The sequence below is a fragment of the Peromyscus eremicus genome, chromosome 14 (assembly GCF_949786415.1).
Source record: "Peromyscus eremicus chromosome 14, PerEre_H2_v1, whole genome shotgun sequence".
Taxonomy (NCBI): Eukaryota; Metazoa; Chordata; class Mammalia; order Rodentia; family Cricetidae; genus Peromyscus; species Peromyscus eremicus.
This window is the reverse complement of record NC_081430.1, coordinates 6,272,802-6,295,864: the sequence shown is the minus strand read 5'-3', so window position 1 is coordinate 6,295,864 and position 23,063 is coordinate 6,272,802.

Here is a 23,063-nt window from a genome sequence, read left to right as displayed (position 1 = left end):
CATGTGGGTGCTGGGAATTGAACTTAGGTCCTCTGGAAGAGCAGCCAGTGCTCTTAACCTCTGAGCCATCTCTCCAGCCCCCCAAATAGTCTTTGTTAAAGTGCACTCTAAAAACATTATCCAGAAGCCCTTGTCTTTATACAGTATAAAGTTTTATTCCTGAAAGATACATCCTCCAACAAACCAGAATTTTCAAATTCAGATAAAGTGCTATTCAGTGGCATTGAGAGGACTGGTTTCTGTCCCTTTCGCTCTCGGGTGGTCAGTAGTCTCATGTGGTAGATGAGACATCAGATGTATAGGAAAGCGTTCATCTGGTTGAATGCAACCACAAATCTGGAAAGTGTTTGTTAGTGTATGAATTCATAACTGTTCATCTAAATGAAAAACAAAACTGTTCTTCTAGGGCAGTGGTTCTCAACCTTCCTAATGTTCCAACTCTTTAATGCAGTTCCTCATGTTGTGGTGGCCCCCAACCATAAAATTGTTTTCATTGCCACTTCATAACTGTAATCTTGCTACTGTTATGAATTATTATGTAAATATATGATACTCAGAATATCTGATATATATGTGACCCCTGTGAAAAGGTGGTTCAACTCTCAAAGGAGTCATGGCCCACAGGTTGAGAACCACTGTTCTAGGCCTCTGTAATTTTCCGTGGGGAAAAAAAAAACATGTTTACTGACAGGTTTTTAAGACTAAAAATCATAAAAGACAGAAAATATGGAAAACATTTTCACTATCTCTTCAATGACCAATTCAAAAGAAAAAAATTTTGGAGGGTTATTGAGTTACAAAAGCATTTATGTCTCAATAAAATACAAAATAGCACCTAACTGCTTTAAAATAGGAAGAAAGCAACATACTTGTCTCTAATTACACTTTGTGAATAAGATTAAGTGTGCCTCTCTGAGTTCTCACATATACATGTATACCGCATGCCTTAGCAGTCAAACAAATGTTTGTGGGTGGCCCAAAGAGATACGCTAACTTAAAACACTATTCAAATAAAAGAGAGTCCGGCTCTCTTTACACTGGGCAGCAAGCTAGTAACAATCTGAGAGTTTTTCCTTTCCTGGTGTGTATTGTCTACACAATAAGCTATTTGAGTACTTGAAACTATTTGTGTAGGGTAGAGATTGCAATAAAAATGTAAGAGCATTTGCTGAAATGAGAAAGGTTAAGATCATAGATTTGATTTCACCATGAAAAATAGTGTTATGGACTCAAAGGTTGTAGACGTAACTTTATATATGTATACATGTGCACATAAACACTCAAATGTGTGGTCTAGTTTGGTGGGAACCTGCAATTCACCTTCTCTTACCCTTTTCTTTGACTATAGACATGATTTGCTGCATGTTCATGGAGATTTTGCATAGTCCTTCCTTTCTTTCCTGTCCTACTTAGTCTGTGGACATTTGTTCGTGATAACATGTGCATTCTCAAGCACATCTGCAGTAACACCATCCTGACAGAGGTCTCCTCTGCGAAGTATGCCAGAGCTAGGAGGTTTCCATCTAAAATGTAAAGTTCATCAAAATACAATCCATTCAAATCTCTGGTACTGGTATTTGTATAAAGTGTCTAAGAGAGCAAGATTTCAATTATGTTACAAAGCATGTCCGAGTTCTAGGATTTTGTGTAGTAACAGTTAAAATGGTGGAAATAGTAGTAACTTATAGTGATCTTTACATTTAAAAAATGTATACATACATTTTATATTAATGGAACAATACATATTAATGCATGATCTTTTATGTGTAGTGTTAGTTGTGGCAAATGCCTTGTTATGTGTTTGCTTATTTCTATTTAAGAAGATGACACTGTTTTATTATTGTTCCGATGTTAAAGATGGAAGAAACAACTCTGGGTGAAGTTCTTTTTTCCATTGTGTAGACTCAAACAGTCCTGCAGGGCCTCACTGAGAAGAGAAAGGTGCACACTGGATGTGCAATACTTGAATGAATACCCAGAATTTCCTTACAGTTTATCTAGACCTGTTTTATGAAATTCTTTCATCATAGTTTATGGGTGCTTTGATGAGTGCTTGTCTGCATTCCCAGCTAGAGAAATGGGAATTATTTTGGGGATGAGGAGATGTTTCCGTGTGTAAAATATTTGCTGCATAAACCTGAGGACCCAGTTTTGCACCCTCAGCACCCATAAAATCGAGGTATGGGGCCCATGCCATTAACTACAGCACTGGGGAAATAGAATCCCTGGAGCACTTGAAAATCAGAGAGCTCCAGGTTCGGTGAGAGATCTGTCTCAAAAATAAAATGGAGAGTGATGGAGAAAGCCACTCAGCATGGACTTGTGTCCCCTGCTCATGTGTACAATAGTAAGCAACTGCACACACATGTATATACTACACACATGAACACCCACTCATGCATGCATACAAACAGAAATTAGTTTGGAGGGAGAATAGCAATAACTTCATTTTGTACATAAATTACCCTCCAAACTTCAAATTATATTTACATGCCAAATGGAATGTGTTTACTTAGCCTCTGGGCTATAGATACACAACAAAAATTCATTAGGTTTGGTGGCGCAGAGGCAGAAAGCTAATATGACTCTTCAAATTTACATAGAGATGCCAACTGTTTGAATTCAAGACTTCCTGCCATAGGACGGGGTGCTGTGGGGAAGCAGCTGTGAGTCCGTAACTACCACACAGCTGCCTGTGGAAGGGGACTGTGCTAAAGGGACTCTGAGCAGAAGCAGGGCACAGGTGGTGTTTCCTAAGCTTTCTTCCTCCTCTGCCAAGTTAGGGAAGAATGTGGCAACACCCTATGATAGAAGTCACCTGGATTTCTGAACGCCCCGTTGCTGGCCTCCGGGGATCACCCTCCATAGGTTCATGCCTTTCAGACTTGGTTCCCAGAGTGGTGCAGTCAGGAAGTAGTAGAGTATTTGAGAGAAGAGCCCCTTGCATGACCTGAGGGGGCTGAGGGTGGTGGAATATTTGAGAGAAGAGCCCCTTGCATGCCTTGAGGGGATGTGGGACCTCAGCCCTTCCTCTTTTTCTTTGCTGTTTAGCTCTTGGCTTATTCTGCTACATGCTCCTGCTGTTGTGTGCAGCTTTGCCAGAGTTTCGTGGCATGGGACCACTCAAGCATGGATTTGAGCTCAAAACCGTGAGCTCAATTAAACCCTTTATCTTAATAAGTTAATTGCTTTTAGCTGTTTCATGATAGTGATAGAAAAATTGTTAGTTCACGCATGAAGAGAAGAGACTTCCAGGAAACGCCATATACAGGCTGCTGTATAGACGAGATGAGAGCTCCTGTTGCAGCCCTTGAAAGTCGGAGTTGACCAGGTTGGTATACCAGAGAGGTAGCTTCCATCGCCCTTCACTGCATTACCAATCACAGTAGCTAAGCGATGGAACCAACCCTGGCATCCCCACAACAGAGGAATATAAAGAAAATGTGCTCTAGATGCAAAATAAAAAATTTCAACCATGAAGAAGAATAAAATGATGCCATTTCCAGGAAGATGCATAGAGCTAGAAATAAATATTAAATTAAATCAGTTTCAGCGACAAAATATCATGCTTTCTTTCATATGTGGTTCCCAGATTTTACACATAAAGTCAGATATCTATATGTAATTTGAAAATATCAATAAAACTTTCCAGGGAATAAAGACTAAATTGAAGTGGTGATAAGAGGAGAAGAGAGGGGTCTGGGGGATGTAACACAGTACAATCTATTATGAATAGATACATTTTTAAAATTAAAGAAAGTTGGAGTTGATTATAACAGCTGATGCTATCTAACCTATGCAAAACTGAAAATAAACTTCATTTAAGGAATTTTCTCACCTAACAGTAGATAAAATAACACACTATTTTTAATCATGAAACAATAAAAGAAAGTGATAAGTATCTAATTAATAAAATGAATAGTTTCTTTTTTCCAGATGGGCAGCACACAAAAACTTACTTTTGATTAAGTAATATAATTTGTAGAAGTCTATCTACACTTGGTTCTGTAAGGATGATCTCACTTTAAAAACGATGGAAAACTTTTATTATTAAAATGATTTATACATGGGGCTTTGTAATTAATTAGATAGATTTTATCTTACTTTGAAATGTATACAGTCTTGACTGGCATAAGATTAGTAATCAGAAATGTGAAATGTGTAAGCAAATTGGAATGTTTTGAAGTTTCCTTGTCATATGTAAAAATGTTTAATTAATTGTTGTGTTAGCCAATGAAAAAAGTATGTTTTTTCATATATAAAAAGTGTATAATGTGATGTTTTGATATAGGCATATAGAGTGGCATCCAACTAATTAGTGTATTTATCACCTCCAATCGCCATCATTTTTTTTGTGATTAAAAGATTTAAAATTCTCTGTAAATTTAAGTAGTGGTATATTATTTGTATACACACACACACACACACACACACACACACACACACATATATATGTCATCAGGTACAGTCACCATGCTGTACAACAGATCTCTAAAACTTACATCTTCAAATTGAATAAAAAGTTGTACTCTTTAAGTCAACAGTGAGCACCCCACTCTCAGTCCCTGCCAAGCACCCTTCTACTTGCTCCCTGTATAGATTCAAGTTTTTAGATTATATTTAATAAGAGCTATTATAAAGTTTTAGTCTTTTGTGTCTGGATAATTCAAGTAAACATGATGTCCAAGTTCATCCATGGTGTAACAAATGGGATCTTGATATTTTTAAAATCTAAGAATTCCATTGTATATATATATATGTGTGTGTGTGTGTGTGTGTGTGTGTGTGTGTGTGTGTGTGTGTGTATGCTATATTTTCTTTATTCATCCAGAACTTGTGGGTTATTGTGTTGATTACATATCATCATTGATATTAGGAATTAATCCACTATAAACAGAAATACATAATCTTGAACATTGTTTTCCATAATGGTTGTATTGATTTATTGCCTACAAATACCATATCATGACTGGATTTTCTTACACGTTCATAAAAACCTATTCTGTCTTGTTTTTTGGTAAAAAGTCATTTTTTTTTCCTTTAAAAATTTATTGAGTTTGTTCTTTGAAAATTTCATGCCTTTATAATAAGCATTATAATAATATGTCTGCCAGTTCCCCTCTCACTCCCATTGCAAGTCCCCTTAACACACTGATAAAGTTTGTGTTATTGTTTGGCTGGTTGTTTTTAGAACCCACCGAGTTTAACCAGGATTGTCTTTGTACTGTGGGGTTGGAATACCATTTTTCTATGGGATTAAACAAAATATGTAGAAGGCAAATAGGTACATGATAGTTTAGTTAAATAACAGTACCAACCCTAAGATCTCCGCAGCCACCAAGGTTTTGATAGAGTTTATCAAGTATGAAATCCTTCTTGTGGAGCAAGCCTCAAATCCAGTCAGAAGGTGGTTGGTTACTCCCTAACAGGCCTGCCACTATTACATCAGTGAGCACACACTGCCTAGAAGGTTGGTATTGTAGATTGTAATATTCACAGTAGGGAAGGTCACTGATACCTTTTCTCACCCAGCAGCCTACATAGCTTCTGGGACCATCAGGGAGGAGTTTTCCAATTTAATTACAGCTTGATTTCCATACACATTGCAACCAATGTGTGAGGTGACTTCAGCAAGGGGATCTTATCAACTAGTTTGATGGGTGAGCTGGAAGAATGGGAAGAGCCTGTATTGTTTTAGGCATCTCAGGAGGCTGACACCCAGCACTGAGGTTTTTATTTGAAAACTTTGGCTATGAAAATCATTTGCATAACATGTTGCAGTTACCTGATGACTAGTGATGTTGAGGACTTTTTGACATGCACGTTGGCCTTTTCTATGCCTTCTTTTTGAGAAATATCTATTTAGGTCCTTTGCCTGTTGTTAAACAGGATACTTTGTTTTCTTGCTATTGATTTGAGTTCCTTATATATTTTGAATAATACCCTCTTAAGAAAAGTTGGCAAGTATTCTCTTCTGCGGGATGTCTCTTTATCCTATTGATTGTTTCCATAGCTATGCAGAAGCTTCTGAGTTTGATGAATCCCATCTGTTTGGCTTTGCTTTTGTTGCTTATGTATTAAAGACTCCTCATTTTAAAAAGAGTTTCTCTTTATGTGTGAGTTTATGTCACATGTACTTGCATGTATGTTCTTGGGCATGGCAGCCAAGGGCCATGAGCATGCCATGAAGACCCAACTAAGCATTTCCTGTCTGAGAAACTCAGAGAATTTATTTTATTTCCTTGAGCATCAGTTAATGCATTTGCAATATGGAAATAATAAAACTTCAGCTACAGGGTTTTTTCGTAAGTGAAATGAGATCATACATAAAAGCTTTTTTTTTATCCACAAATCAAAGTTAAAATATAATTTATTGTCAATCAATCAATTTAGGACTTCATTAAAAAATAGAAATCTGGGAAATATATTCTTAAATGTAGGAGAAATTTGCTTTTTGCAACAATGTCTGAATACATATATATTTAAAACTACTTTGTAGTTTTTGAAGTTTTTTGCTCTTTTGCTTTGGGTTAAAGAAAAGACAAATTAATCATCTGAGATTACCCACACAATTCTTTCTTGTAGGTCGAGACGGAGACATGCTAATGGAGAAAAGATATCGTTTATTTACAAACATTTCAGTTAACTAAGAGACACTGTGCATAGTTAGCTGAACTCAGAGCTTCCAGAGGTCACTGTGTGCAGGAAAAACATAAGTACTCGTCAGAATTAATCATACTGACGCCCGTCTGTCTGATATTTTTCAAAAATATTGTGGGAAGCTTACAGCAGTAAAATTTGGTAACCCATTTAGAATTGTGTGTGTGTGTGTGTGTGTGTGTGTGTGTGTGTGTCTATGTACGTGAATGCACACGCTTTATAAAATGTGGCTTTTAAACTTGCAGTTAAGTTTTGGTCAAAATTATGTTCTCTGAAGTTCTGAGTAAACCAGGTTTCTCTCTCTCTCTCTCTCTCTCTCTCTCTCTCTCTCTCTCTCTCTCTCTCTCTCTCTCACACACACACACACACACACACACACACACACACACACACACACTCCAGATGCAAAGTACTAGTTTGTAAAAGGAAAGGAGATGGCAATCATTTTAATGTTCATACATGCAGTGAAATATCAAATGGTCGCTGTAAATTAAAGAGTAGTTAACCCGGGGAGCACATAAATGGTAATTCAGGATGCCAGAATTTAGGGAGAACTGTTGCATTCTCTGTTCTTTAAGTAAATGCATAGAATGACTTAGTAACTGAACGCGTAAGGCTTACTATGTAGGGTAGTTGAGGTGAGACGCTATCAGTTTTGTCATCAGACATGAGAAGATGGGATTCAAGGGCACCAGCGATGCAGCGCAGCACTCATTTAGAAACAGTACATACATACACAGTACAGTCTAAGAACAGGGGCAAACGTTGCAGCTGCAGTCAGCAACTGAAAGCCCAAATGTCAAGGTAGCACTTCATTCAAACAGATGCTCAAGCGGATTGATGGTTTAGGTTGCTGCAGTTCAGTTAATCAGGAAAACAAAGAAATCTGAAACACCCTGTGAGACATGACAGGTGTTCAGCTGTCTCCGTGGGGCTCTAGGTGGACTCCAGAGACATTCAGAAGAAAACTCTGAGGCACTAATGAGAGTTGTCTCCCCAGGCATTCCACAGTGCTCAGAAGACTTTGGAGTCCTCTTGATCGTGGGACCTTCCTTCATGGAAATGCAGATTGCAGAAGACTCATGCCTCTCATCCCTTCCAATGTTGAATAATCAGAAACAAAGGACTGAAACTGCCTTTCAGCTATCGCCCATAATTTAATGACATGAAGGCCTTTGTTTATCTCCATTTGTTTAAATGTTTCTTTTATTTTAAGATTCCATTTTCAAACTATTAACAATCTTGTTGAACATTTCAAAACTTCAAATTTTCTTGTGAATTATATAGCCTAGAGCAAAACAAAAATTATTATTAGGTTTTATGTGATTAAAGGTTTTCATTGTTGTTTTTAACAGTTATGAAGCCATTTAAATAGCTTGTGTGTAAATGTCTAAAAGTTAAAGTGAAGTGAGGAAGTTATGGTATTCTACTGGAGGGACTTGATGCACAGTACTATTTTCAGTATAATTTCCTCTTCTGAACCCAATAATGAATAATATTTCTTCAGTTACAGGAAACAAGTGGGAGTTTGAATAATGTTACATTCAAATACACAAAGACTACTTTTTAGCCTTTTTTTGTATGGTAATAAGCTGGCCTTTCCTAGAAAGATTTCTGTACAGTTAGGTTGACTGAACAATTTAGTTAGAATTTACTAGTGAAGGAAATCAGCATAATTGTCCTTTCCAGCTCTTTTTGAGTGACTGACTTTTATTGTTCTTACAAGCAATGATCCAGTCTGCTGTTGTATAAAAATTCAATTCTTTGGGACATATTTTTAATTCTCAAAACTACTCAGTGTCTAAACAATGCTGTATGTCTACTGTGTATGCACACATTTATTCCTTGGTTTTAATGCCTGGCATCTAAAGGTTTTTATGAAATGATGTTGACTCCAGGGAGAGGAGACAGAAAGGAGTAAAAGTCAAAAGTGAAGTTGGATGTCTTTTTAGAGTTATTTGTCATTACTCTTCTTCACACCTATAATTTTAAAAGATTATTTATTCCCAGGAGTAAAGTATATATTCCTAACACATTCTTTCATACCTCATAATGAAACATACTTAAAAATATTCATTTTAACAATTTGAAAAGCTCAGGACAGATAGAGTATTTTTATCTAAAATGCCTCATATGTGAGTGAGATCAGCAGTGCTTGAGGTCTCACATTTTGTTAGATTTTGGAGCATCTGCATCATATACGTAATGAGATCCCTCGGGACCCAGACATCCAGTCTACACAAACAAATAAAAAAAATCGCTTGTCTCATATATATCTTAAATATGTAGGGTGGGTGATATTTAGGCAATAATTTTCATAACTGTGTGTGAAGCAAGTTTGAACACATGGAACCATCACTGTCATTGTTACCCAAATGTAAGGATGATTTGTTGTTTGACATCACATCATTCCTGACTTCAAATGTCCAGATACTGATAAAATTGTTCTTGCTTATTTACACATGAATGAAAATAAGTGACAGGCCATGTTGGGAGGCCTTGATGGTCAGAGGTTGCAGTCTATCATGGCCTGGCAGCGCTCTCCAAAGCTCGGCAACGTGAGGGACTTCCTCCCCAGTGAGATGTCCTGCTCTCTACCTGCCCATATCTGGAGAATGTCTCTTGGCCAGAGCACTGACCTTATCTGAAAACTGTCTCTAAGCCAGGATGCCTGATTTATCTCTAATGTGACCCATAGTTCCCTGTTATAAGCTTTCCCCTGGCTGTTCATATGGTAACTAAGACTTGTACTAGGAGCTTTGCTATTGGACTTTGCTGCCACATACAAAGCCTTATGAAAGGAACATGCCACTTAATGCAAATTATGGTTTGCCCCCAGACTCCTCAATCCTATATATTTCCTATACTCCAGAATAAAGCTGATCTGATTCACTGAAGCCATCTCCATGGTATCTGCAGCTGTCTGAATCCTGTACCCACTTCTGCCACCCCCACCTTTGTGGACCAGTGGCCAATGATCTCGAAGAGGAAGGAGATCCACAGGCCACTTATACAGTGAAGACAACTATGTTGAGGGTAATTAAATGGTGCTATGGGATGTCCTTCTGTATGCTGTGAATGTTTGTTGCTCTCATTGGTTGGTAATAAAGCAGTTTTGGTGAGGTAAGATAAGGTGAGGTGATACAATCAAACTGAGGAGGGAGATGAAGAAGGGTGGAGTCAGGGCAGGTGCCAGCCAGCCATTGAGGAAGCAAGACATGTAGAAAATGAGGTAACAAGCTGTGAACCACATGGCAAAGCATAGATAAGAAATATGGGTTAATTTAAATATAAGAGCCAGCTAGTGATAGGAATGAGCTACCAGCCAAACATTTATAATTAATATAAGCCTCTGAGTGATTATTTGGAAACGGCTGTGGGATGGGGCAGGTCAGAGAAAAGCCTCCATATACAAAATGGGGCTTGGCATTCTGGGGTGAGCAGGACCTTAAGAAAGTCCTCCCCTGGATCACTAGTGGTGACAGTCTCTCTCTGTGTTCCAGTGTCATGGTGCAGAGGTCAGATTCCAGGTAGTTTTCAGGAGGGAAACCGCATCAGAGGCAGGCAAAAAACAGGGAGTGGGTACCCAGGGATGAAGAGTCCTCTTGGATTCTTTGTTAAATGTTTCTTCTAGAGCCATCTGCTTCATGAACAATGGACTTTATCTTAAAGTCTGTCCTTCATCTTATAAACTGACATGGTTTATCATTCTTTTATGGACACATACTGCTCTATTCCTTTAATAGGCCCATCACACACTTTTAAAGATTTCCCCGAGGTGTTAACATCATCTTCGCTATTACTATGATCACTTTGACTTTGAGCCATTTTACTGTCAAGCAGTGAGTGGACTACTGAAGCCCCATTTTCTTTTTTTTATTAAGAGATTTTCTATTCATTTTACATACCAACCACAGATTCCCCTGTCCTCCCTCCTCCCACCCCCAGCCCTCCCCCACAACCTACTCCCCATTCCCACCTCCTCCAAGGCCAGGTCTCCCATGGGGAGTCAGCAGACCCTGGTACATTCAGTTGAGGCAGGTCCAGTCCCCTCCTCCCTGCACCAAGGCTGCGCAAAGTGTCTCAGCATAGGCACTAGGCTCCAAAAAGCCGGCTCATGCACTAGGGATGGGTCCCATTCTCACTGCCTGGGAGCCCCCTAAACAGTTCAAGCCAAACAACTGTCTCGCTTATCCAGAGGGCCTAGTCCAGTACCATGGGGGCTCCTCAGCTATTGGTCAACAGTTCATGTGTCTCCACTAGTTTGTGAAGCCCCATTTTCAGTGTTAAAATTTTGTGTAGTACCCAGGTTTTCCAGTCTACTGATGGACTGTGGAGGATTCTTATGTTTTCATATGCAAAGGGATCATCCATTACTTGTTCCCTTTCCTGATAGTCTTCAGAGGGTTCATCTTGAGCATTGTGCTCTCTAATGTAGCTGTAGGCTACACCAGGCTGCACATGGTGTGCTTGCAGTGTCCCATGTGCTGGCAACACACTATACAACACTTTCCATGCCAAATTCCTTTGAAAGTCCTCCCCGTCTATGCCTCTCTTCACTGCCACTTGTCTGTTGTTAAAGGAAATATTTTGATATTCAGTCTCCATTGATGTAGGATTCCTTGGTGACCTAACTGATTTCACCAAGTCATAGTTGAGGGAAAGAACAAAGCATGGGCATTATTATTTTGTGGAGAATTTCAACTGGATTGGGTACAGAAGAGTTGTCCAAGAATAACAAACAAAGTAGTCTTCCAGCCCAGCCTTCCTGCAGTGAACACAAGCTGCTGATACAAAATGTTTGTGAAACCAACCAGAAGAGAGGTCACTGGTGAGGCAGAACTTTTTGTTAACATAGTAATGGAGTGGAGGAAAACATTTACTTCTTTGAAACAGGAAGGAGGTGAGCTTTTGCCTATCCTATCACAATCATTTGCACTGATGCCTGCCTGTGGCATTAGCATGCCCAGCCCAGCCTCTTGTCATTTCTTCAGTATTATAGGGGCTGTCCTGATGGCCTCAGGTCATGGCATTCTGGAGCAAGGTCATCCAGGGTGTGTCTTTAGCATTATAGAGTTGTTTTGGTGGTAGATTTTCATCAGCAATGACCTTGGCAAACTTTTTTCTCCAAGTTTCATGATCAACAGATTATTATACCATAATTCTTTATTGGTATATATTTTCTCGAACTTCAGTCACCAAACCATTGAATATTGTTCACTATAATTTTCAGTTCATCATGATACATCTTTGTTCATTTTTATTTCTTTGCTCAATTTCTTTGCTTCACTGTTAAGTGTCCTGTGTTCACTCTGGTATTCATGGTTTTGCTCCACATAAACATGAGCATCCTCTTCAGCTTTGTGTTTTCCTGTTTTTCAGTAGCCTTCCATCTATCATGTCTTTAGATCCTGCCATTTCCTCCATTGAAATGTCATGTGTATAGTTTCAGAATGTTCCATTCTTTCTGCTCCAGGATTAGACCCCCAGTTTCTTGTTCAGTCTGGCATGGTGACTTCCTGACTGGTTTGACTCCTTCAGTCCTTTTGTGGTACTCTTTCTATGTTAGTCTGTCTTTTTTGTAAACATCTTAGACTACTCATCTTTAATTCACTAATGTATTCTCTGCTTTGATAACTGTCTTATCTTAGTAATGCTATGTAAACTGAATTATATAATACTGAACTTTTTAGTTTTTCACTCAGCATTTTTCCGAAGACTTAAACAAATTGTTGTGTGTGTTAGTCATTTATTCCTTGTTATTGCTGAGTATCATTCTGCACAGTTTGTTTAATCATTCACCCACTGAAAGGCATCTGGGTTGCGTCCAGTTTTGTGTTATTACAAACAATGCTGCTATAAACATCTGTGTACAGATTTTGTGTGAACATAAGTCTTCATTTCTCTAGGATGAATGCCTAGAAATGAAGTTGCAGTCTCATGCAGTACTTCAGTGTCTTGTTTTTAAGAAACTGTGAAACTCTTTTCCAAATCACTTTTAAAGTCATGTGTTCCCAGCAGAAACCTATAAGAGGTCTTGTTTCTTCATATCGCCAGCAGCGTATAGTGTTGCCGCTGTTTTCTCATTTTATTATTTTTGATACATAACTTGCAATATTCTTTGTAGTTTTAATGTTCACTTTCCTGGTAGTTAGAAATAGCTATAATTTCTCCATTTGCTTATTTGTCAAATACATGTGTATTTTAGTCAAACATTCATTTGTAAGTTATAACTTATTTTATTTTTAATTATGTATGTTGTGTGTTGGGAGGAGGGTAAGTGTCTATGAGTGCAAGTATCCGTGGAGGCCAGAGGTATTGGAGTCACTCCTAGAACTGGAGTTATGGTCTGCCTAATGCTGGAAACCAAAACTGGGGGCCTCTGCAGGAATGGCGAGCACTTTTAACCTCCGAGTGACCTCTAGCTCCTCACTTGTGACTCTTTAAAAATGTGTTTCTTTTTATTTATTATTATTCTGTATGAGAGAGACGTGCAAGCGCGTGTGTGCATGTACACACACTGAAGTGTACCTACCACACTACAAGGCTTATTTCAGAGGCCATTTTTGGTACTCAGTTCTCATCCTCTATTGTGAGTTCCAGGGACTGAACTTAGGCCATCAGGCTTATATTGCAAGCACTTCCAACTGCTGAACCAGCAAGTCAGCACCATTCCTGAACATTTATTTTATTTATTAGGATACATTATTTTTTATTTATAAGCTAATACAGATGGCATCAAACTGTTTTCCATTATGAAAAACTTCAAATATTCAAGATAGAACAAGCTCCAAGAATGCCACATCCATTACTAGACCCCAATATTTAACAGTTTGATTCTTATTTTATCTAGGGGTCCTATGAGGCATATTTATTTTAAAGAAAATTACAAATACCATTTAACTCAGTTAAAAAATATAATTACTGTATCTTTTGATAATTTAAAGATGGAGTTATTTGTAGATGTAACCAACCGTCTTATTAAATAAGAAACACAGAACCAATGCAAAGAAGAAAGCCAAGAGGTCAGAGCTAAGAGCTAAAACCTTACCCTTCCTCCTGTGGTGGTCCTACCTCTCTGAAAGAGAGCTACTTTCTGTGTTAAAGTCTTTATAAAGACTTTCAGTTCCGCCTTCTCATTGGTTGTAAACCCAACCACATGACTGCCTCGACACTGCCTGTCTGTATAGACCTCCAGGTCTTCTATGGTTGGTATTGAGATTAAAGGCGTGTGTCTCCAATGCTGGCTGTATCCCTGAACACACAGAGATCTACCTAGTTCTGCCTATCAAGTTCTGGGATTACAAGCGTACGCCGCCGCCGCCGCCACCACCACCTGGCTTTCCTATGGCTTGCTAATAGCTCTGACCCCCGGGCAACTTTACTTATTAACATACAAATAACATTTTAATACAAATAAAATATCACCACAGTTATTTTCAGTTTTTATTGAGTTTGAGAGAGTTCTCTGTTTATTCTAAATAGTAGTCTTGGAGACTATTTTGTGGTTTGCAAATAGTTCCCCAGTTTCAATATTTCCAAATCATAAGTATAGCAAGCTGTACCAGTCTTCACCCCGAGAAGCTATAACTGGAAATCCAACCAATTGCAGATGGGCAATGCCAGTAGAGTCCTTATGTACTTAGTAGAGAAAAATAAAGAAGTGAGGTCATAAATCATGGGAGTAGGGCAAATCTTTCCATATCTGGAACTATTAGTTACCAAAGGCCAGCATGTGTTGATAACTAACAGTTTGAGGTTAGAGGCGACCAGTACCTTCAGGGAGGACTAGTTTGCCTCGAAACATTGGGCATGAGATGTATGCCTTGACTCCTCCACATTACATGGTAATTTTTTTGCAGTGCTTCATTTAGTAACAGTGTGTGGTGAGAAGTCTGCTGTGATACCTGGGAGAAGATCGTCCTGAAAGGAGAAGAAAACACCCAGGAAAGGAACATTTTCTAGGAACTGGTGTTTGATTTATCAGTTGTGCTGGGGCAAAGTCCAACGCTGGAACATGGCAGAGTCAAACCTGGAAATCACCGTGTCCTTGATGGCCTTCCATTGACCAGCTCTGGAAATACCCCACTTTCCCGGCTTCTCTTGTGAGGTAACAAACACATTACTTCAATGTTGATGCTTTTTAAAATTAGATTTTCTCTTCCATGTGTTTCAAGCAGCATAAGGAATGTAGTTGCCACAAAACTGGCTCAGGGATGAAAGTGTTGTTGACGAATATTTTTCCACCAAAACTTTAGTTTAATTTTTCCATTTCAAGCAAATTAATCATAAAAATGTGATATATACTTAACTTGAAACCAACCATTTTTGAGAATGTGATATAATTATGAAAAAATAAGACATCCAAAGAATAAATATTTGGAGTAAGGTTAGAATAAGTGAGGCTTAGGTCTGATATGAATGATAGTTTTATTATCCCAAAAGCATAAGACACGATCTTGTATCTTGAAATCCATAGCAAATGTGACATGAGTGTATCAGTTATCCAATTACATATGCAAACAAGAACTTCATTTTTTTCAGTTGTACATTATTACGTGGTTCATTGAGGGGTCAAATGAAAGAATAGACAAATCACACAAGAAATTTGAAATCAACATAAGACAAAACCCAGAGTGGCCCCAGACACTTAGTGGGTGTTTTAACTAGAGTGGCTTCCAGGCCGGGAAAACGAACCTTAGAACCATCTGAATTTTCCAGATCACATCCAAAGTTCTTCTGAACTCATGCCACACACCAGGAGTGTGGAAAGGACCCGAGGAGCCCTGTCTAAGAAGCCATTTGGTATTCACAGTCTCAGTATTGATGAACAGAGTCTACACTTCTTACCTTTGCTAGGTTACTGTGTCTGAAGTGAAGTGACTCCCACAGCACCCACATTCCAAAGGAGGTGGACATAATCTCCACTGGGTTTAGAAATAACATGTTATCTTCAACATAAAAATCAGTGTAGGAGTAATCACCTCTGCTTACCGTCTGCCTTATAAATGATCTTCTCTAAAAATTCATGTAGGCAAAAGATTAAATTAATGTTTAGGACATTCAAATATCTCCTAAGAGTTAGGGACATCTGAAATTTTGTGAGACACTGAAGTCTGAGGACGCATTCTTGCTCAAAACCCAGTGTTGTATCAGTTGTAATGGCATCCTTCATTTAGTAGTCAGAATTTGTTGGTCTGCGAACTACTAAACCTGTTATCTGAACCTGTTATCACAGCACCAGGGAAGCTTTGTTTTTTAATATAATACCCGCAGCTTATTCCTGGCAAACTTCCCCTTTTTCCTTTACATGAAAAGGAAACTATTCTTTAACAAATGGATTTAATAGTACCAGTACAACTTATTAGTTCATCAACTTATTAGTGATTCTGATAGATACATGTTATATTATTGGGCTATTTTTAATTATACCGATTTAACCGAATAGTAATTTGTTTTTCAGTAATTGCAATTGTTGTGGGATATTTGTACAACTGTGTAAAGATGTGTTGATGTGATTGGTGTAATAAAGAGCTGAGTGGTTAATAGCTAGTCAGGAGAGGTCAGAAGGGATACACAGGGAGAGATAGAGGAAGAGGAGGAGGAATCTAGGCGTCCAGATTTTGCCAGAGACTCTGAAGAAGTTGGACATGTCCAGAGCCCAGGTAGCCAAGCCACATGGCTGAATATAGATTAATAGAGACAGGTTAATTTGAATGATAATAGATAGTTGGAGATAAGCCTAAGCTAAAGGTCAAGCTTTCGTAGTTAATAATGTCTCCAGGTTGTTATTGGGGGCTGGTGATCCAGCCCATGGTCAGTGGTATATTGTTTTTGGTATTGGTAGAACTAGCTGGAACTCTAGCTCTGCCTTACTGTCCATGTTCTATCCACGATTTGAGTTATTTGGTCCCTACTCTTGGATTGAGTACATCAACATTGTTTACCATCCAGTGACTAAAAGAGAAAAGCAATAGTTCTTTGTTTTCTTTATTTATTTTACTGGAAGATCTGTTCTGTGTATATTTTCTCTGTGGAAATATTTTATAACTTATAAAAATCATTTATGATCATCTTAGTGTAATCTCCCTCACATCTGAGTAATCTTTATATATTTCCCTTATGTGGAAGCAGATCATGGATGTCATTGGAAGGCCTATAGGTGGACTCCTGAGAGCCCTACACAGTTAGCAATGGACAGCAGACACTACTGAAACCAGTCATGAGCTGAGATTTAGCTGATTTGTGCTTTAACTTAGCAGCTAAAACCTTGGAATGAGTAACTTGACCTCCTTAGTCACACTCCGTCTGTGACTTGTAACCACACTCTTTTTAATAATTTTTTAATGGCTATTTTAAGGATTAAAATGGCAAAGGAGGAAAAGCTTTATAATAAATGTGTGGTTCTTAGATAAAGGCATTTTAAGGTGATAATTTAGACTGAGCAATTGATTTTTGTAATTTTTTTTTGTTTTGTTTTTTGTTTTTCGAGACAGGGTTTCTCTGTATAGTTTTGGTGCCTGTTCTGGATCTCACTCTGTAGACTAGGCTGGCCTTGAACTCACAGAGATCCACCTGGCTCTGCCTCCCGAGTGCTGGGAGTAAAGGCGTGCGCCACTGCTGCCCAGTGATTTTCATACTATTTGATTATAGACCTCTTAATAACATATTGTCTAGGGTAGAGCTAGATAAAGAAAAAAACCTCTACACAATGGTGTCTGAAAAATGTTTATTTCCTTTTAAATATTCTAGATAGCAATCTAGGACTGGAAGGGTAGCCTGGTGAAGCCCAGGGCTGGAAGGGTGGCCTTGTGATGTACCCAGAGAGCCAGACTTCTAACCCTCTAACTTCTCTGTAGATTTCATTGCTAACACGGTCTATGCAAGTTCTGGCCTCTCTATCCATCTTCCTCACATGATGAGGAAGGAGGTGGGTGGAAAGAACAAAAAAGCTTCTCTCCCAGCTGAGTCATCCTACCACAAAGGCATTTCTGGAAGAAACCAGCGGTGACTTCTGCTTGGGAGTCAGGGAAATGCAATCTGTTAGCTGAGGTCGTCAATAGTTTACTGTGCTCTGTAAAACAAAGCAGGAAACATCTGCATTTTGTGAAGAAAATGATGAATAAACCTATATCCTTCTTGAGACCCATATCCTTCTTGAGACCTATATCCTACTTGAGACCCATATCCTACTTGAGACCTATATCCCTCTTGAGACATACATTATCCTGCTTCCGACTTCTATGTTTCCTCCTCATCTAAGCTAAGAAATAGACAACTAGTACTCAGAGATAGGTTTCAGGAAGTAATGATGCTCAAAGATGTTTTGGGTGTATGTACTTGGAAATAAGGGACATGTTCCTAATTCTTTTATGTAGTGGCTACAATAATTTGAAAATATTAAATGTTTATTGGTTCATTAAATTTGATAGCTATATTGAGGGCTTACTTTGTGGTTAATATGTCAGAAAGTATTCTTATGGTTATTTGTAACTATAGGTCCAGGTGAGTGAATAAGATCATGAAGTCGTGGAGTGAAGCAACAAGACAGTATTTTGTTGAAAAAGTAAGAGGCAGAATTTCCACAAAGATTAAGAGACTGTCTTGTAGGGATTAAAGAATAGAATTCCTACCATCAGCTAAGACCGAGCAGCAAACAATATAACTTCCTAGACACTATTGGACATGAGTCTTCTTTTTTCTTTTCTACACAAGTTATCTAACAGGACCTTAAAAACCAGTCATTTATCCTGCAGGAACAAAGGAGTAATGAGAACCATGTCCATCACTATGTTAGAGGCATTTTCTAACTTTGTCCTTTAGCTCCCAACCCACTGAACTAATGACCACTTGATGAGATAAGCTGACATGATTAAATCATATTCCAACAGCTTTGCTAACATCCCAGGAGAGCTAAGTAACACACCCAATCACTCTTTGAAGGAAGGGAGAATGTCAAATACATCTTTCTGTTTCTAGCTCATGATGCAATAATGCCACTTTGACTTTCAGAACGTCTTATTCTAAATTGTGAAGGTAGTTACACTGCTTTTCTCCAGCAACCATCTCTTTCCCCAAAGCTGAGCACAGTGTAGTTGTTAAGATCTGGATTCCACTCAGATCCTGTTAATTTTCAGCAGACACAGGAAATACACCATACCAGCTCAAGATATGGCTAAAATGCATTACTGGAAAAGGTCAGATTTCTTATCTTCATAATGTCATATTATACGCACTTGGCAAATGGTCCCCATTGTATCAGTATAATTTCCATTCCAACTTTGAATACTTCAACTTACTAATGGCTTCAGTGAGGAGACCATGAGTGCATTCACCTAGGGTAGTGAGCTGTGTTTGCAGGATCAGTTTGGACCCCTCATGGCCTAGGGACTATGTAAAAAAAAATAGACCAAATGATTTTCTGCCTTCAGGGCTTGTTCCTCTCCTTGCTGGTGCAGCCTCTAGGCTGCTGGTGTTTGAGGGGAAGCTCTCTGAACAGGAACACCTGCATTTAGTAGAGACCGATGTGACCATCAGGGCTGGTAACTAGCCCCGTGTTCCAGGCTGTGTACCCTTTGCGACTGCTGCCTGGACATTATCATGTCTCCGACATGACTGTTTCACATGAGCCTACCTGGTGAAATGAGGAAAAGAAGCTGAAAGAAGGTGCATCTGGGAAGAACAGTTGCCGATGCTGTGTGTAATTCAGGCCTGGATCATTCCTATAAAGGAAGACAGGGCAGTCGAGATGGTCTCAGAATTGTGGCATCACTATGGTTGAAGAGTATAAGGTTGTTTGAGCTTTGGATAAGTTTTGGCACAATTGAGTATGGCCTATTGTACCATTTCAGTACATAAACACCACGAGTGATTGGAGAGATATTCTAGACAAGCATCAGTTATATTGGAGAAACAACACAAATATACATAAAAGAGAAAAAGTTATTTTTAACATAGTATTTTATTAATTGTTTGAGAATTCCATACATGTATACAACGTATTTTGACCATATTAACCCCACTCACTCCCCGACTCCTTCCAGATTTATTGCCTACCTCCTCATCTCTGGTAACTGCTTGCCTTCTTTTTTAATAACTAAGGGGTGTTTTTAAAGTATAATATCTAATTAAGTCTTTGAGAATTTCCTACCTGTGTACAATGTATTTTGATTCATCCACACTCTTCCCCCTGACTCCTTTCAGATTCACTCTTATCCCTCCTAACTTAGTGTCCTCTTCATTATTATTTTTTAAACAACCCACCAAGTCCAATTGTTCTCCTCTTCTAAGTGTAGGGCCGTTCATGTGAGCATGGTTGACCTATTCAAGGCCACATGCTTAAAGACACCTGACTCTGACTTTTCTAGAGGCCAACAGTTACTAATAACTTCTCAGACAGGGGTGGGGGCTCATGAGCCCCTTCCCCTCCATGTGGGAACACTGACTGGATTGGTCTTGTGCAGGAAATCACAATTGCTGTTATATCATGAGAAGAGTGGTCCTATTATGTCCCGACAACCTCTGACCTACAATCGTTCCCACCCTTCTTCAGATTTGATCCCTGAGCCTTGAAAGTTGGGGGTGTGATACAGATGTCCCATAAGTCCACAGACACTATTTTCTGTGTGTCAGCCAGTTATGAGTTTCTGCACTAATCTCCATTGATTTCACCAAGAAACTGCTCTGAAGAAGTCTGAAAGATGCATTAATATTGGATATAGATATATGAATTTATAGGGCAATTTGATGCTGCATCCATTTAAGCAAAATAATCAAAGTAGGTTCAATCCTGTGAGCTCCCCATCCATGGGTTCTGGATTTGCATTTGTAGGCATGTGTTCCCTCCCTTGGAGCAGACATTAAATCTAACCAGAACATGTTTGGTTGTTCCAGAACTGTCATTCCGCTGTTGCACCAATGGGTATAACTTGCTGGCTGCCCATTAATACAGATCGCAGGGTTCACAATGGGTAAGACAATGATGACTTTTTGCCCCTCAGCAGCCTGAGAAGAACCTTCCTGCACTATAAAGCTAGCCACCAGGAAGGAAGTGCGCTGCCCTGTGTGTCCTGTGGTCACTGTGTAGTGCTGTGAGCAATAAACTCTTACCATCAAGTTCTTATGGGAAACCAAGGGCAATAACAAGAGCATTTACGGAAGGGAGGTGGGTCTCTGGGACACCTTTGAGGAGAGGTGTCCTACATCTGGCATGGAGCTTTTGATTTGTCTTCTTTGAGGAGCACTGCTTCATGTGTAGGGCAACTTTAGTTTAACTCTTTCATATGAATATATATGAAGTCTATAAATAGTAGTTTCTCTTTTGGCTTTTTCAAACATCCTTAATATTTGTTATCTACCCTACCACCCTCTCCTCCACCCTACCCTCCTATCCTCTCTTCATTTTCTGTTCTGAAGATGTATTATGTGATTGTAATCAAATCCTCCTAACATATTTTGTATAAAGTGAATTTCCTGTCATTAGTAACTAGTAAATAACACCACGATGAGTGACTGAAATTTGAAAATATTTTCTTTAAAAAAAAGAAAGCCTGTTGTGCATCTAACTGTAATAGTAGCACTATATTAATTTGGAGAAAATTGAATCTTTAATCATATTAGATTTCTGTTCAAACATGCTGTACATTTTAATTTGTTCACCTGTTTTTAAGGGTTTTTTGTTTAGTATAAATTGTTTTTTAATTTTATTACATTTTAAGTAATCAATTGATGCTACTAACTTTAAATTATCTTATTAAGCTATGTTAATGTCTTCATAAGTGGATACATATATTTATAGAGTTAATGAAGAATAAGGAAGGTCATAAGTTTCTTAAAATTGCTATAATCTTCATATGACCTATATACCTTCTTTAACAAATAATATATTTTCTCAATTTCATTGGTTAGGTATAAAATTATCCTGTATTTAGTCACAAAGAAAACCTTAAAATAACAATTCACAGACATAACAGTTATATTATTTTATATGATGATTCATTAAAGCTGCTCCAGTAAAACCAGGGACGAGGTGATGCTGTCAATTTTACTTTTATTATTTATATAAGTAATATCACAAGGGAAAATGGAAAAAATGGACGTGAGTCTCCTTTTTCTAGTACTGTAGTTGCACACCTAGACCATCAAGTAGACTCGAGGTTGTGTTCTCTTTAGTAAGAATCACATTTTCTGATAGTGTCTTTCTTTCTATCCATGTACAATAAACGCAAAGTGTGCTCACTGATGCCAGACAGTGGTCCGTGTTTGCTCTTACAGCAAGAAAGTCTGAGAAAACCTGAGGCTGAGCAGATGGCTCTGTGTGTAAAGTGTTGGCCAAAGAGCATGAGGATGTGTGAGTTTGAATCCGTAAAGCTGATACAAAGTACAGTATTGAGTATGTGTATTCTCAGCGTTCCTCTAGTAAGATGGGAGGTGGAGGCAGGAGAATTCCTGGAAACTGCAGAGCCAGCTAGGCTAGTGAAGTCAATGGTGAACAGTGCGAGCTCTGTGCTGAAATGGCAGGAAATGAAGGGCAGGAAATGAAGGGCAGGCACCCGAGCCTGGCCTCTGACCTCCACACATGCATGCTCGTGTGTGCACCGTCTGTCTGTCTCTCTTATACACACTATGTAAATATGCCCATAAAGTAAATAAAAAGATTAAAATATGTTTATTTGTTTTGATTGAAAATAGAATTTTTTCATACAATAGATTCTGATCATGGGTTTTCTTACTTCATCTCCTTCCAGATCCCCCATATCTCCCAACCATCAAACTTCACACCTTCTTTCTCTCTAGAAAACAAATAGACAAACAAACTACAAAATAACAGAAGAAACAGAGAAAAAAGAAAAAGTATGAGAAGCACATACACAGAGACACACACAAACACATAGAGCCCCCACCCCAATAAAGCCCCCTACAAAATCATAAACCGTAATATACAAACAAAAGATCAGTGAGGTAAAAGATGCCCAGACAAAGCATGAAACAAAATTTCTCAAAAAGTCCCATTGAGTTTGTTTTGAGTTGGCTATCTATTCCTTGGCATGGGGCCTGACCTCAAGTGTGATTTGTATATCAAGACTCTATTGGAGAAGATTGATTTTGTTTTTGTAAGCAGTTATCAGTTGGGATGGGTGTTGTTTTTTTGTGGCGCTTGCCCCAAAGGAAAAGTCAATACACACGACAGAATCCACTAACAAGAGTTTTATCAAGACAAAGAGAAAGGGATAGATGTGATCAGGCCTGTGGAAGGACACGTGTGAGAAAAGAGACCAGGGAACATGGCGCTGCCTTATAAAGGCCAGGACATACTTGCGCACACAGGCCCACATGCAGAGATCACGCAGTCATGTCCCCGCTACTATGTGACCAATTAACCATGGGGCATGGGTCACGTAGGA